At 36.7% G+C, this 17,782-nt stretch overlaps 1 protein-coding gene across 2 annotated transcripts in view; it reads right to left on the reverse strand.

Annotated features, from left to right (window-relative positions):
- The window catches only part of LOC129787495 (uncharacterized), an 80,733-nt gene extending 63,962 nt beyond the window's left edge, over nt 1-16,771 (reverse strand). For both annotated transcript variants that reach the window (XM_055823119.1, XM_055823120.1), the window contains exon 1: nt 15,770-16,771. The gene's annotated coding sequence lies outside the window, so the exon portion shown is untranslated. The remainder of the gene's footprint in view (nt 1-15,769) is intronic.
- Nucleotides 16,772-17,782: the final 1,011 nt, after the last annotated feature.

Here is a 17,782-nt window from a genome sequence, read left to right on the forward strand (position 1 = left end):
ATTTAAATCATCAAATGCCATTTATTTTCTTCTGGGAAAAATTCCAATATATGTCACCGCAAACTTCCATCATCAAGCGTACTGTGTGCGACTATGGTGGAATAGTAAGCAAAGTAGCATAGATAGCGATAAGATCACCATCAAAGTGGTCGTTGGAGGCAAAAGAATGCAATACTGTGGCAATCACGGGTGCATTCTCAGCCGTCCGGAGGGGGAGTGAGGATTTCAAATGAAATCTAAGGAGAAATATTTAAATGGTGTTTTGTTGCAACACGACTTAATCTGTGCAGCCACCTCAGCCAACATCTTACGTAAAATAGTTTCACTCGCATGGAGGAATTCTCAGCAGCAAGTGTCCAACCTTTTTCGAGACTCTCATAAATAAAGATTAAAAGGCATTTTTACAGTACACACACATCGCATGTTTCGCCACTGGTCTGCCTTCTTCATATTTTGCTGCGGAACATTTTCACGTCGATTTGTTCGATGGATGTTGAATGGGTGTAATGTGAGTAATTTCCATGGGCTTGTGTACCGCACGCCTTGTCGCTCTTGCCCCAACTCTGCCTGGGCGGCCACTCTGTGAGCACACTTCCAACTAAATTTCAATTATTATTTTTTTTTAATCTTTAACGAGTTTGAATTACATAAAAGTGCTACGACCGTGAAATCCCAAGCAAAAGCACATTCCACGGATATGTAGTTCACGTTCAAAAATTACACACTGCAAAAACCTATTATATGGCACAAATGAAAAATTGTCTATCTGCGGAATAAACATACATATATAGGTATATTTTCTGCATGAGCTTCATATTTGCCACCAGAGCAAAATGACAAGAAGCCCAACCACAAGAATTTGCTCGTAAACCATCTGGTGTGTGAGCTTCTTGTTCCTTTGCAATCACATTCAGTCGGTGGTATCAGTTTATTATTTACGCTTCTCTGCACCCCACCCCATCAGCAGCCCCCTTAGCATCATTTTGAATTTATGACAGATACAATTGAGTGTAGCATCGTGCCAATTAATTGCCCACCTTGGTATGCTTTATGTTTAGAGTCAGAAATCTACTTTTTACCGCTCTCGCTGACAGGTTAGTTAATTAATTGCTTGACATCACTTTCCATCGTTTTAGATTTGAATATACTTGACAGATTGTGCGTTCTCAATTGGATACTTTCACACGCACATGGGCATTTAAATTTTAAAAGGCCCCTCAAGTGATCAATTTTGATCCAGAGTGATAAACATGAACCATTATTTTGGTTTTCTTCAAATTAATTTACTTTCTTGTTTTGGAATGTTCAGAAACTAGAAAAAAGCGATTCAAAAGTTTGTTTTTCGAGAGGAAAAGTGTAAATTATTATTATTATTGTTTTGGAACAAAAAACTTTGGAAAGTCAGACTTCTTTTCTTGATTGAAAATTGATTTAATTTTAGATGGAGACGCCTGGTAATAAATAATAAAGTTCTTGCAAACTACTTAAAAGAAATATATTCAAAGCATCTCAATTGTTGAATTTAAGCTCTTTATTCGAATTCTTTAGTCTCTGAAATCGTATTTTACAAAGTCATAACATTTCAGCAGTATCACCTCTAAAATATACACAAGGCACTCAAATAATGCAATCAAACATCTTTCAGCGACACTTTTGTATATATTTCTACATTCACGAATGCTATATAGAGTAGGTACCTCGCCTTTGAGTGTGCCTTTTGAATATTTTACAAGGTGTAGAATTTCTAATACAAAACACTCCAAGAATTGTATCAGAAAATTGAAAGCGAAGCACAAAATTGCCCAAGAAGCGTGAGAAGGGTTTGTTTTTTCACGAGAAAATTGATTTTGGCGATGTAAATAGAGAAAGAACGAGTGCCTTCAATTCCTTTTTTTCCACTACAAGGAATTGGGTACGAGAAAAAAAAAGTTCTCTTATTTGCTTTTAATTAGGAGTAAAAATTCAATTTAATTGATTAAAGGTAATCAATTGGAGTTTGTTAATTTTAACTTTGAAGAAAAGGCAAAATGAATTATCTCTTTAGAAGATACTACCAGAGAGGTATTTCTTATAAGACCAGGGGCTTTTTGTATGAGAAATTTCAGCTATTCTGAGTTATATGTACTATGTAGGTAGACACAGTGTGCGCAATGGGAGTGAGGAAGAAATTCCATTTAACGATTCCTTCTAGGAATGTTCCCATGGTGCTCAATAGATGCTGAAATGCTTGAATTATTTCAATCACTTTTTCTTCAATAAAGCATTTTTTATCGATATAGCACTCCAACCAGGCAGGCACTATTATTCCACTAATTCAGCAGAAGAATGGTTTGTTGAAATAACTCTCTCTATATATGAACAGACGCGATACACCTTGCAAAAGAGATGCTCGTACAGCATTGAGATGTTTCATATAGTGCCAGCACCTTGAGATGAGATGGTATATAATGCAAGAGTAGTGTAATTACATTGTTAATTGCATTCTAAACGCGAAATGAGGTGCACCTTTAGTAAGAATGATGGAAATTATGACTTGACGAGTAGAAGAGGTTCACGGAACAAAAACACAATCTCGTAAAAACTATCTATAGTGGAGTTCTTATCTCCATACTGGGTAATAAGAACAATTGCACCCGGGAAATTGTAGAGGTGAAAAATCTTCATCAACTCTTCTCTGAATAATTATTTTAATTACAATAACTTTTTCAATGCAGTGCATAGTCTCCAAGGAGACATGGGTTTAGATTTATTTAAATTTCTTTATTGTCTTTTAATTCTTATGCAGCAAACTTGTTCCATTTTCAACACGCTACAAGAAGGGTCCCATCTTTTGATCAGAAAATTCTGTTTTTGATCAGAAGAATATTCCGTTTTGATCAGTCAGAAGAATATTCTGTTTTGGTCATAACAATGTTCCAATTCGCAAAGGAATGTTCCATTTTGTCAGAAAAATTTCCCATTTCGATCAGGAAAATAAGCTATAAATCAGGATAATTAATGATTGAACAGTGATATCGGTTCATGAATTTTCACAATTTTCTATTTTTCCCTTTAAAGTTTAGACACATTTTTGGCTAAAATCAGTTTTTCGCATTTTCTGGCTCTCCTGTTGATTTTAGAGCAAATCTGAATGGATTTTTGGGTCATCCCGTACCCGCAGGTTCGTCGATGAGCCTGATTGATATGTACCAAAGGGAAGTTTCAACTCCAAAAAATAAGAATTTTCAATTTTTTACTCTGAAGTTTAGACACATTTTTGGCTAAAATCAGTTTTTCGCATTTTCTGGCTCTCCTGTTGATTTTAGAGCAAATCTGAATGGAATTTTGGGTCATCCCGTACCGGTAGGTTCGTCGATGAGCCTGATTTATACGTACCAAAGGGAAGTTTCAACTCCAAAAAATAAGAATTTTCAATTTTTTACTCTGAAGTTTAGACACATTTTTGGCTAAAATCAGTTTTTCGCATTTTCTCACTCGCCTTTTTATCCTGATCGAATGTCTTATTTTCCTGATCAGAATGGCAGATTTTTCTGACAAAATGGAAGATTCCTCTTCGAATTGGAACATTTTCTGACCAAAACGGAATATTCTCCTGATCAAAGGCAGAATTTTCTGATCAAATGATCCCTACAAAAAGTGCTGTACGTACATACCTAACATTATGCACCTGAGAGAGAGAGAGGGTTATTGAGGAAAATTGCTTTCAATTACTCTTCTCTTGTACTTTTATTGCTTTGCACCATTTAGGAGTCATTTTTTAAACTTTATTTAGTGACTTTTGCACAGAAACTTCCTCACCTTATGTGAGATTTAGTACTGTGCTACGGTCATTAGATGAATGTGATTTCTTCTCTCTTGTGCAATTCTAATTGAGTGATTTATTTAGCCTCCACTTGCCCAAGAGTAATTGTGATGTATTGGTAGTCATGGGGAGAATTTGCTCACAAAAGAAAGTTACAAATTGTAAAAGTCAATCATAACGCGTCCAGTTATAAGAGTTGGTATACCACAACGCGGATGGGTCAGTCTATGCGTTGTAATTTAATTTCTGAGTTGTATTAGTAGGCAAAACTGATTTTTTGTGTGAAAATCAGTAATTTGATGCATAAAAATGGTCATATCTCTGGTTCTATAAGACCTACAGAAATTTCTTGACTAGTTTTGGAAAGGTATTAAAACAGGCTATAAATTGACATAAATTTTAATAATTTTCAAGGTCACCTCCAGAACACAAAATGGCGGATTTTTGTTTCACCAAAACAGTTTTTGGCATTTTTTATCCTGAAGGAATAGTTCTAGAGGTTTCTGATGTTCTAGAAAGTTGTAGATAATTGTAAAACCTTTAATTTGATACCAAGTTGAGCAAAATCGAACAAGCAGTTCAGGAGATATAGCTCTTAGAACTTTTCAAATTCAAGAATTTTTCAAACTGCGATATCTTCTAAACGGCGACATAGAATTTCTTCATTTTCGGACTGGTACAAGATTATTAGTCAGGCTACAACATATCAAAATTTAAAAGATTTGCCTAATGGGGATTCGGAGATATTGCCCCTTAAAGTTAGGCAATTTTTGTTTTTGATTTTAGCGCCTCTTGCGGATGTTTTTGGAACTTGGAATGTTCTACGTAGTTGTAGGGCTTCTTGAAACCTTTCATTTGATACTAAGATGATCAAAATCGGTCAAGCCGTTCTCGAGTTATATTGAAAAAACACTTTTTGCTTTAGGCCGCCATATTTGCTAAACCGCTTGACCGATTTTCAAGTATGAATAGTCGATGAAAACGTCTCACTGAGCTCTACAACATACTAAAATTTCAGACCTCTAGCTGTAAGGGAAGTGGTTGACAGTATTTCAAAATGGCGGACGGCGGCCATCTTGGATTTTGAAAATGCGAAAAAATGAAATTTTACACCCACATTTTTATAGAAAACTTCAAACCTGAAGTCTCTATCTGTTACCGTTCTCGAGCTATAAGGCAAAGTTTGGGCGACCGGCCGGCCGGCCGGCAGGCCGGCCGGCCGGATCAAAAATTTTCCACCACCATTTTCGTAATGTGGGATGTCTAAAACGTGCTCATACCAAGTTTGAGCCCGATCTGAGGTGGTCGGTTTTTCCGACGATTACAATACTTGGTATGCCACGATTGTGGTATACCAACTAATAAATTAATAACATTGTCAAGAATTTTCCATGGAGGTCAGAAACTCTCTAATCTATTGAGAAGCATAAATGTGAGAAATTTATCCATTTGCTGTATCAACATTCCTTTGAACGTCTATCTCATTCACCATTCACCTAAATCAAAGGACTTTGAAAGGATGCTGAATTTTCCGCCTTTTTCCTTGCCTTTTGCGTTGTGAGATAATCTCATAGAATTAATCTCTCAATAGAAATCTCCTGTAGCTCAAACCATTCTCAATTGAGACATTCAATTTAGTATACCATCAAAATAATTCAAGTTAATTTCAAGTGTAGTGCAATTAAGTTGCTATTTCCGCATCAATTCTTATCTATATAGGAGATTTTCCATGCACTTGCACCACGCGTCTATCTAATTTTGGCGTCCATTTGTGGAATTTCCGCAAATTGAGCATGATTCTCGAGGAATTGCAGATGCATTTGGGAATTCCTGGTACTATATACTCCGAGAGAGACCTTTTCGGTGTGGCTTTAACTGTGCGGGTGCATACAAGGCAAATAATTTCCGGAATTTTACTAGCATTTTGGGTAAACCAAACCTCCCGCATGGGTGTTTGAGATCAAATAACGCGATACATAGTCTCCTCTCTTGTACGCTCTTAGCATGAGAGAATCAAATTTCACAATCCCCCCATTCACCACAAAATACGATGCCATGAGTGTCGGGTGTTGCTACTTCAAAGTTAAAATTATATATATTGTAAAATTTCTAGCCTCTGGCTATGTTTATATTCAAGAATCACCACCACCAATGTTATTTCAATCATGATGGAAATGTCGTCCGAAGAAAGTGCTTGTGGTACGACGACGGAGTGATGGACCTCGCAGCATGGGAAAGAAATGCACTTTCATCTGTTTTCAAGTTATATCGCTATGGGTGAGGTTCATTGGTAAAAGACATTGACCGTATAATGGGGCGAAAAAAAAAACATTGCAAAAACCAAACACAGCGGTTGGTGCCTGAAAAGGTGAGTGGGTGTTAAAAGAGTCATGCGAGATGAGATAGAGTCAATCATAAAATATGCATTTAATTAAAAAACAAATAAATAGTTTGAAGAAAGTTTAAAATGTTTGTTAAAGACTTTGCGGAGTGCTCTCTATGTGTTTTAAGATTCTATAGAAGTTTATTTATTGCTTTCAATTTTAATTTTAGAGTGTTCTTCTTAAAATTTAACAGCTCTTAAGACAAATAATTTATCAAAAATCTATTATTAATTGTTCTTAAAAAATTCCCTAGATTCTTTGAGATAAAATCATAGAATTGCAAGACAAACCCCCTTTTTATTAGATTAATTAAAAGCAAATAATAATCAGTTGATTGCAGTTCAGCTCTTCACCTAACGACGCTACAGTGCGAGCAAGAAAAAATCACTTCCAATCACCTTCTTGCAACATAATGAAGAAATTCATTGGGAGTGTTCACTTTCTCGCAGCAAAAGGTGAAAAGGTTGATCACAAGTGAGATTTTGCGATAGAAATTTTTTTTATTTCACCTCAATGTGGTTTGTGCTTTGAAAAATTACTATACTTGCAAGACGACTTTTTCTGCAACTTTTCCCAATGTGGTTAAAATTTATTGCATCAATATCTCAATAATTAAGCACGGGAGATCGAATAAATTTGTTGTGAGAGAGCGAAAAAAGAACAGACAGGAGAGATTTTGCAAAAATAGCAAAAAAGGAGGGAAGACAAAAAAAGAACTTCAGACATCGTGATTCATTCTTCTGGGGTCTCACACTGGTGGAGTGACTTGAAAATCATGCCGAAACCTCAATCATATACCTATATAAAATGAATTCCCAATGATGTACCCAAGAGAAGTGAACATTCAAATCCATTCACCTGCCGTGCTGGTACATACAAAAAATACCTATGTGTATAGTCATTCCATTGCATTGGGGCTTTGCATGCCGTATAGTTAGTTCCTCTGCGAAGGAGGTGCGCGGTAGGGAATGTGTTTTTTGGATTTATCTGAATTTGCAGAGAGTTTACCTTCCATGGAGTGTATATACTCAGCATGGAGAATGTATTCAGTTCATATATACAAGAATGGACTCCGAGACTATATTAGATTAATGTTGTATTGTTTGCATGGCATCCAGAGGCATGGGAATCCATTTGTTTGCACTCCCTCCGCAAAATCTCGCAAATCTCCATCAAGCACGCGCGACTTGCCAAATAACCATCTCGTGATTTTGCCACCAACACGCCGCACATTCTAAATCAAATTAAGAGTCCACTCATTAAAACTGAATTAAACTTCAATATATCTGACCGGATACACCATATAGCTGTCTCGTCCCTTCCTGAGTAATATACCACCACCCACACTCCCAACTCGTGCGCTACCAAGTGCACAATATTTACATTATAATATATTTTTGCTGCCATTCTGCTGGAAAAATAAATAAAGTAAGCATCTCCGGACTGTTTGTCACTCCGTCATGCGAAAGTTGATGACTACAAAATTAAATCATCAAATTGAATTTTGCTGACAAATTTTCCCATCAAAGACGCGGAAGTGCGAACTCCTTCAAACGAGCTGCACGTCGCACCACTCAAGCAAAACTGCTCTGTCTAGACGTGGAAATTTAATCCATTCATTTTGCTTTGTTTAATTGTTTTTGTGCAACAAAAAAATAATAATAAAGACGGGCAATTTTTAGAGTAAGGTAATTGTAATTCCATAAATTTATTTGCTTTTACACAATGAAGGTTAAAAAATTTTAAATTAAAAGATTTTAATTAATTTTTACGCAATAGGAGGATTGTGGAAGTGTTTAGTTAATTTTTAATTAAAAGAAGATTTGAAAGAAATTGCAGAGAAATTGAAAAGTTAAATCTATAGCAAAATGAATGGAAAATAAAAGACACCTCCTAATTTAATGAATGTGCCCATTTAAATCTTTCCGTTTAAAGACACAACCCCTTTATTCTGTACAAAGAAAAACGGGAGATCCGAAAAGAGATAAAAAGTTTCTCAGTGTCCCACTTATGGGTGACTTTGGGGCCAAACCAAATATAATTCCCACAGTTTATAAATATTTTTTTTGCACATTTCTTCCATGCTCACAAAACACCCGTGACCATTGGTAGTGCCTTGCATTCCATTGCTATTACCGCGAGCGCACACTAAAAACCCATAACCATCGAAAGCCAACAAGCAATATTTGCCGGGCATTGTAGCACCAAATGAGTATGGCTTATTGCCTTTTTCCGTAATATATGATTTGCCTCGCCCCTCACCAATTATGTCCCATATAACACACCACACATAGTACCAACACTTTTTGTCCCTCAGCCACGGCGGTACACACAATAAAATGATTAGTTCATGTGAATTTGCAAGAAGTGGTTCGATTGCGAAAAAATATCCATCTTGCAGTGAAAGTTTCACGAGATACAAAACTCGTGTAGCGTGTTTGCGAGATCATTGCAAAAAAAGCTCATTGAGCTCTCAAGACATTTTCGAGAGTCTTTAGTGAAAATATTTTAATTATTTGGCATTTATTATTTCCCTCTTTGGTATAGAGTGCAAACCGCCACACTGTTTGCCTTTCCTTGTGAATTCAATTCTCAACTAATTGGAGTGATTGAAGAAAAAATGTAAATTATCCGCATTTTCTTGAAAATTGAGATATAAATTCCATATAAAAAAAATTGGATTTACTTTGAAGAAAGTACTTTTTTTTTGCTAACAATAGAAAGTAGAGCGACCGTTGATTTAATGTGAAAAACGCAAAAAATTTGACGTTGATTTAATTTTTAAGTGAATAATGACATTTTAATTTGACGTCTAATTTGACAATTAAAAAAATCTCTTGTCAATTTTTATTTCAAAATGAACCGTCATTTCACTTTTTGGTTTTGCTTTCAATTCTCATGATTTTTCTTGTAATATTAGGGTTTAGATTGAGAGAATTTTTATATCAATTAGTTCAGAACATGTGAAAGGTAATGTTTTGAATTAATATTACATTCTTCATCAGGTCCTGGTGACTGAATTTTTTTTGCCGTTTTATTCAAATTTCATTGTACCTTCATTTAATTTGAATTAATTAACCGTAAAATTATTGAGAGATACATACCTTTAAATTTAAATTGACATTTCTAAAATCCCTCCAAGAAATTTCAAAGAATAAACAACCAAAGCATTCGCTCCTAAAAAAAAATCTCAATGTTAGCATTCAAAATGCTTCTTTTTCGCCTGGTCTTTTCAAAAGAAGGTTAAAGCGCATTCTTCTGCAAAAGCCCACGGAATTACAAGTAAAAACCGGAGATATGCTAAGCTGCGGATCACACGAGACTTAAAAAAGGGTATTGAATTGAAGAAGAGTGTGAAAAAATGTGCTTTCATCGGTGCTTTCGCAGTATTGGTCATCAAAAGACGAATCAAATTCAAAAGGCAACAAAAGACGGATGGGTGCTTTTACAAATTGATAATCCCTTTTACATGCACACCTTCTTTGTAATTCCCCCCTTTGAGCTTCATTAGCCTCCACAAGTCATATTCTTTTCACGGAGCCCCAAGAAGATACTGCTGTATTGATGAACAATGTGGAGAAAAGGCCATTGGATATCTCTCTATTTAATAGAACCCTGGCACATTGGCCTCACAGAGCCATGTGGCAAAAAAAAACATCAATTCTTTGGACACCTGCAGAGGGGAGAGAATCCATTGCTGTGATTGCCTCCACACACAACATATTGGGGATTCCATCACCGCACTCTGCCGCACGAGAACAAACCAATTGCTCGTTTTTATATCCACCTGTTCTGATTTAATTCGCTATGAATTTTCTCCATCTCATGCCGCTTCGAGATGCAAGGGAGAAAGAATATTGCTTCCAATTGCAATTAATTGCGCAATTACCTTTTAAATTCCACATGGAGCATTTTCTTCTTTCTATGCCACCGACGACAGGAATTCTAACCATTAGTGACTCCTATATTTTCTCTAATGTGAATTAGTTATTTTGAAAATAGAGTAAATAAAAAATTGACATGAAAATTCCATTTTGAACTTTTAATATTTTTCTTAAACAACCTCGTTAGTCTTTGAAGATTTCCAAGAGTCCTAACGCCAGATTCTCCTAATAGCCTCTAACCTATTCCTGAAGGTAAAGCCCAAATTTTCACACTTTTTGTGAAAATAATAAATCATTTTTCACATAGGAAAACGTCCTAGATTACCTCCTTGAAGTGGCAGAAAAGGATATTTCATAGAAATATAGCTCTGTATAATGGATTTATTCACCGTGAACATGAACAGAACAATCCACTCAATATTTTTCCGATAAAATTTAATCACGTTTCAAAATGGAGAGGCGAAAGAGGAAGAAAGCTATCGCATAAAAAATCACACGATGCGCCAGGAATAAATTAGTTAGTTTGTGAACATGAAGGCACACCGACACAGGTAGACCCAAAAAAAAATCCCCGGCAACACAGAAGAATTTTCAGTAAAGCACCACCATACAAGGAAAATGGTCCAATTACGTGCGTCTGTATACAGAATTTCATATTACACACTAGCCCAGTTATAATGGCTATCGCAGGATTCTCCCACAGCGATCATCCGTATGGATGTTTTATGGGGAGTACTGTGTGGGAAGAAATGGGGCCATTGAGGTTGATTTAGGTACATTTTTATGTAAATCCCAGGAGAAAATCAATGAGGCATGTAGCTGAATCCCTATTTCTGGTGGTCTCCAACACACATGCACCGCATCCCATTCCACTTGATTAGGGCTGCTCCTCCTGCTTCCCAATTGCAATCAGCTTTCCACGCTTCGATTCTCCCTTCACACCAATGATGTTTTCTTCTTATACACGCACCGCTCATCCATTAATCATCCCAGAATCGATTCCCGACTCTGTTTTACTGCCCTTCTCCCCCTTCTTGAAACCCTTCTCTTCATCTTGCAGCCGCACACATTACGTTCTCGGAAATGCAGACAAAATCCATCTACCTGCTGCTCGTTTTTTTTTGTAAGGTAACGTATCCTTCCACCACATTAAAGTCTCGAGAACACCACACTCATTTTAGGGACTCTCCCTCAAGTGCAATCCGAATGGAATGAAAAGAGAAAAGCAGAGTGAATGGAATAAAAGTACGAGGGGTCAAGTGAATGCAACATCCAAGCGGTGAAATGGAATTGCGTTGTAGGAGGAAAAAAATCCTTCAAATAAACTTTAGAAAAAAAGCTCCATTCAGGGAAACTTAAAGTTAGTCTTTTTATGCCTGATCTGTTCTTTAATTCTCAAAATAGCGTAGAAAAGCATCTTAGTCGTTGAACTTTGTAAACAATCTACGAAGTTTGAAAGCTTTTCAATTTTCTATACCTTCATCTGTACATAGGTAGAGTAGGTACTCAAGGTAGAAGAAAATTGAGAATAAGAATCAGCCTCACCTGTTCTACCTTTCATTGATTTTCACAAAGACTTTAAACTTAAAAAATTCTTGGAAATCAATATTTTTTCAAAGAATTCTTTATGCTTATCTAGAACATAATAAAATATTCAGATCAAAGGTAAATTCTTTATAATGGAACCAAATTTTAACAAGAAGAAAATTAAATCTTTCTTTCATATTAAAAACCTCAAGTGGAAAACCATAAAGAGTCCAATTTGGGTCATCCATAAATCTCAAAGATCATAAATCTAATTTGAAACAGATATTCAAATTATTCGCTAATTGAAATGAGAATTTTCAAATTGACAATTGAAATGATTCAAGGAATAATTTCTTAATTTTAATAAAAGATTTGTTTCAAAGGAGACTGTCTCACGTTTAATTAAAATTCCATGGAAATCATAAATGCTACTAACCCCCCGATATTACCTGTGAGGTAGAGCCCATTAAGACGGGCGATCACGTCACGTTAGTTTGTGTCTGTGACTCTGTTGTAGAACTTCCTGTGAGAGGACACAGAGCTCAAGCACATGACTATGAAAAACCCCACCACACATATCTTTTCTTCCACCCGGAGACCAAACACCGCCGTATTGTAGGGCTAAATGTCTGTGAGGGGGTGATACAGAAGTTGCAATAAAGCCGGCACAGGATGTGAACATTCCCTCACATAAATATCCCTAGAAATGCGAGGACAGGTGAGTCTCACAAATTGGGGTTCGTACACACAGTCCGAAAGTCTTCATCAAGATATAGCGGCATTTATTTGCCACATGGGCTACGTTATTACGTGCCATCGGTTGCATTTTAGCAGTTTTGTGAGTTTTACAAAATTTTAATCAAGGAGCTACAGGGTGAAAAAACTTGGAAGTATTTTATTTTTATTATCCTTAAAACAAGACTTTTAAAAGACTATAACTAAAGATTCTAACGTAAAAAATAATATGGAGGATGTTTTTAAATAGACCGCCATCTTGAATCACTAACCACATCTTGAAACATCAACCGTCATGTTTTAGATTTTAAAGTTGATTGATTGAATAGTTTTACAGTTTATTCCTCTAAAAATTCGCAAGCTTTGAAAGTCTAGCCCCTAAACTAGTCAGGAATCCACTAAAAACTCGCATATAATAAATTTGTTTGTTGAATTTCTGTGGTGAAGCACAAACATTCTAGGCAATTACTTCAAATGGGAGATTTGTCTCCTAAATTACATCCATATGGCATTTATTGCACCTGTAATTTGGGATTTTATTTTCTCCTCTACAATTTGTTGAGTCTATAAAAGTCCTAAAGTTTAATTAACCAAAAATTCAAGCTGCATTTCATAATGGCGGAGTGTTGTGAAATGTCAAAAAACTGTCACATTGATTTAGCATATCAAAATATTTCATAAGAATCTCACACAATGGCGGGAATTTCATCACACAACAACAAAAAATGCCCCACACTTCTTTGTATATCGCTGAAAAGGGGGACCACACGATAAATCGTCTGCAAAATGTAGTGACGATTGTGGGAAAATATTTTTTGTTTTGAAGCAACCAAGAAGTGCCTGCACTTCCTATTTTAATTTAATTCTTCTCATTATCGCCAAATTATTCAGAAAATCAGCATAAAATTTTTTCACAACACACTGACTTGCATAGAAATGTCGAGTGGGATTGAATTGGTAATTTGAGGTGTTTCCAAAACTCCTCATTCACTCTGTTTATTTTGAAAAAATTCTCATCGTCTCTTTGGAGATTTTTTTTCAGTATAAACTGTTTCTGCCACCTTCGCGGTGGATTGTTAATGTGAATTTATAATTAATTTGTGGTCTATTTTGAGGCACAGAAGTTGCCAAAAGGAAATTTAAAACAATCACGGTGGTAAAAAAATGAGGATCCCGCCGAGTTTGTCGCGGAATTTGAATTTAAAGTGCGCAAAAACAGCGGAAATAACGACTTTGCTCAGCGTCGGTCCACGTGACGAATCCATTTTACTGATCAACAACTATTTGGTCACCTCTGGTGGGTAAGGTATTGTGTGTGGTGGTTACTCATCCTCCCGGGAGTCGTCTTAATTATTCCAGTAAATATTTCTTCATCCACTTTTCACTCAAGGTGAATAAGAGAGTGAATATTTACCACGAAAAACACAAGGCACTGTGACACACATGAACGTGTGCGTTCGATGGAAAGAAACAAGGTTGAGATGGTTTTAAAGTCAAGAGCGAGGAAATTTGAGTATTTGTGAAAGAGAAAAGAGACGACGGAAAATTTTTAATATACAAAAAAAGCCACCAAGTGTGTATCAAAAGAATCAAAAGACGGTACAAACCGTTGAATCACCAACATGTTTTCTTCTTATATGCCTCACCTCTCGCACATCTCACCACAGCATCTCTCTCGCTATGTACATACATAATATACAAAGTGGATGGATATGGTACAGAAATCCAAAAAAGAAGAACTCGCACGCCATCTTAGACGTTGGTATAACCTCTATCACGGGTATTGCTCGCGACAACCACAAGAAATCCCATAAAATCTTCCATGCTGATCATTTGTGAATATTTAATAATTTCCCCTCTCTATATACTATATCCCACTTGGCCCACGTTTAATTACACACCTGATTCACCTAATGAGACGGCAAATAGGAGAAAATCATCTTCACGAAGCTTCACATCGTGTACAAACACATATTTTATCTAATTGGGAATTCACAGTCGCGTCTCTCTTCAGCAAATTTACCTATGCTAAAACGCCGTTAGAAGACACATCCGAAATCGCATGAATCGCAGTGCAAGAGATAATTACGACAATTGGAATGATGATGGGGCTTTTTATGAGACATCCCAAAACGAGAAATATGCTTTTTGTACCCAAAGATTGTGATTAGTCTCGTGCCGAAAACATCACAGCTATAACACTGATGATGATCAAAATGGCTAGAATGGCTGCCGTTTTTTGGTAGCATCTCAGGGCTAAAGTTTCAAGGAATTTTGCACGAAAACTAGTAGAGAAATTCAGGGTTCTCTCGAAATCAAATTATCACTCAGAATTGGTATAGAATTAGGTATAATGGGCCTTATTTTAGCGGGTGTTGGATAATCTAAAAAACTACGAGGAACGTTACTTTTTGACTAGGTCGAGTTAATGAGTCATTCGTGTTGAATGAAACAAAACATTTGTTTTAATATTTAGTTTAATATTTATTTAAAAAAATAACAATAGGTAGCTACAAGGAGTATAAATGAATCATTAAGTTTTTAAGAAATGAAAGCTAAATTCTGTTTAAATTAATTATGCATCGAAGCTCCACCCAGTTACAGAAAACGCAAGCCAATGACAAAAGCATTGTACCAATTTATCAGCCAATCAGAGGACAATTTTGGAACATAGATTCTTATTAATTTGCGTTTCGTTAAAAAAAAAACATTGATTTGATTTGAATAAAGAATCTATTGAAAAAATGTTTTGAATTAAACTAATTTGACTTTCTAGACAGAGATTTGAACCTAAGAAAGTTTCCTTACAAAACCAGCTCTTTACCCGCTGCACTAAAAGAATAATTTAAAATAACTTATTCAGCATTTTTGTCCTCATCTTATACTTTTAACTGAAGTCATTAATTTTGAGTATAAATCTCCTTAAATGTCTTTATGAAAGCCACTTGTGGTCAACACAACAGAGATACCATCTAAAAGACATATTTTTGTGTAAAAATTTGCTGCTTCCTGTGTCAATCAAGAGAATCGTGTGAGTCACAGAGAGCTGCAAGAATCTTGGGGCCTTTAATTTAGTAATTCAGTATTCCCGTGAACACGGTGTGTGTACGATTTTTTCGGGATTTTTTTCCAGCTTCAACTTCTCTTCATAATTCTTCTCCTCTTTCAATCTTCTGGGAATTTTTTTTTCTTTCCACCAAAGAGGCAAAGAGGGTAAAAGATGCTGGGACCTCTTGAGTTATGCCCAAGAAGAACCAGAAATGGAAGGCAATGGAGGACGGGAAAAAAGTGACGTATGCGTGTCTGAGGGAGGAAGCGAGACACACGGTGTGCACGAAGGAGACGGATGGTATTTGAGGTGGAAAAAAGCCGATCCCAAGAAACTGGCTGTGATTAAAGGCGCATACACAAATATCGGGTTCTTCTACTACACTCACCTCTCTTGAGAACAAGGTGCGTTCTCTTTGTGTGTCGCGTCTGTAGAGATGGTGGTTCCGAGGGGCTGAGGAAATGGACTCTCGCGCAAGGATGATGATGAGTTTCAACCTTGAGAATTAATCCTGCGTTGCGAGGTGCCCGCAGCAGGAGTGCGAGGGATTGGTGCGCCGCAATAAATTTTCCACAACTATTGTCTACGTCGATCTATCCTTGACACACCGACACTGCATGAATCCTCTCTCTCTTCTCATGCCCACTCTCCTGGCCACACAAAAACTCTATGTCCACATGGCTTGTTAGCTGGGGGAGTGCATGCCATTCACATTCTTGGAATATCCAACAGTTCACATTCACCTCTGTGTAGCTCGCTCAACTTCCACTCACACCACCACGGATTGACAAAATGTTTACTTAAGATCTTGCCAATCTCTCAAGGGGGATCGCGCGTACACTGTATATTGCACAAAAATTCTTTCTATACACAACCTGTGTTGCTCCCCCTGTAGCCTCTCTCGTCTTAAAGCAACAAACGGGTGGGAAAGTCAATTTGAAGGCTTCAGAAGAGAATGCGACCACAGTTGATCGTGGCTAATGGTGGAGATCGCGATCTTTCTGACTTGCTGTTTGTACGCGAAAAGGCTGTGATTTACGCAATTTTCCACTCGAAGAACGCGCGATGCAAAGATTCTTGGCAGCTGCCTCCTGGAAACAGTCACACGTCATCTAAGAGAGGCGCGCGCGATCCAACAGGTAGTTGATCTTCGCTCTCCGATCGTAAACTGCGCGCGCAACTATTCGCACATACCAAAACAATCACTCCACATTTCTCCACATTAAATTGCAAGCAAAACTCTTGCAATTATCCACAAGGTACTTATATAGAGTAGGTAAAGGTAATTTTACCTAATGTTTGTTCTTTTTTATAGAGTTTGGTCTTAAGAAGTTAAATTCGGGATCACAAGACGCGCACAACCACCGCTGTCCAAAGTAAGATCACAACTGGTTTGGCGTTGTCTTCTCTCACGTATAGTTGGGGAAATAAATGCAGTAGGAGTGGGAGAAGGCAGTTAAGGTGGGAGAGTTAACGAAACTATACTATTTAACACATTTTCCAATAATTTTCCTTAAATTTTCACCATTTTCACAAAACTACCCCAATTTTATTAATTTTGTAACGGTTTTCCCGCGAAAACTCCACATTTTCAACGGCTTTTCCCTCTAATGTGAGAAGGGGAGGGTTAGTACGCATGCTCACCGCATGCATCGCTACTATGAAGTACCGTAGCGCCACCCTTGAGAACTTCTAAAAGCAACACATTCAAAGAAAAATCTCCACTTTCAACGAGAAAAATTGAAAAAATCAGTTAGAAAATTGTAATTAATTTCTTAGCTTCTCTTGAGATTTGGGGGATTAGGGGGTGGTGAGAAGTAATGAAGAGTACAGAGTAAGACATTCATTACCTTTACAACATTAGAATGCTTTTTAGGTTTTTTAGACATTAAATAAAAACGCAAAATTGATCAAATTGAATCGATTTTTCTTTTCATTTGCTAAAAAAAATAGTTGAGGGTGTGATTCTAATCCACCCAGCTATTTCTAAGGACATTTCTTGCCGCATTAAGTTACAAAAATAGGACCTTTAATAAACTAAAATACAGAAGATGATAACTCTTTCCACGCTGGTGGGTAAAACGTGTTCTCAATTTTTCCGCAATTATCGCAAGAAGCAATTCATCTTGCATTAGCATAATTGAAAATGTGCGTTAAGAAATACACCGTCTGTTTGTTGCCCCATGGCACATTGCAGATCAATTTTCCGCGATGAACGGAGTTCAAATTCCATCAAGGAGACTCTCCAGAGAAGGTTTCTTTGAGATTTTTGTAAGAAATGGAGTGATTAGATATGAATTTGCGCACCAAGGAAGATCGGTGGCTGTGTGAGAAATCCCAGAGGCAAGAAAAGATTAATTACTCGTGGACGGGCAGGTTTGGAAAATTAAAAGTTCTTCAT

This window comes from Lutzomyia longipalpis, chromosome 1, assembly GCF_024334085.1.
Source record: "Lutzomyia longipalpis isolate SR_M1_2022 chromosome 1, ASM2433408v1".
NCBI lineage: Eukaryota > Metazoa > Arthropoda > Insecta > Diptera > Psychodidae > Lutzomyia > Lutzomyia longipalpis.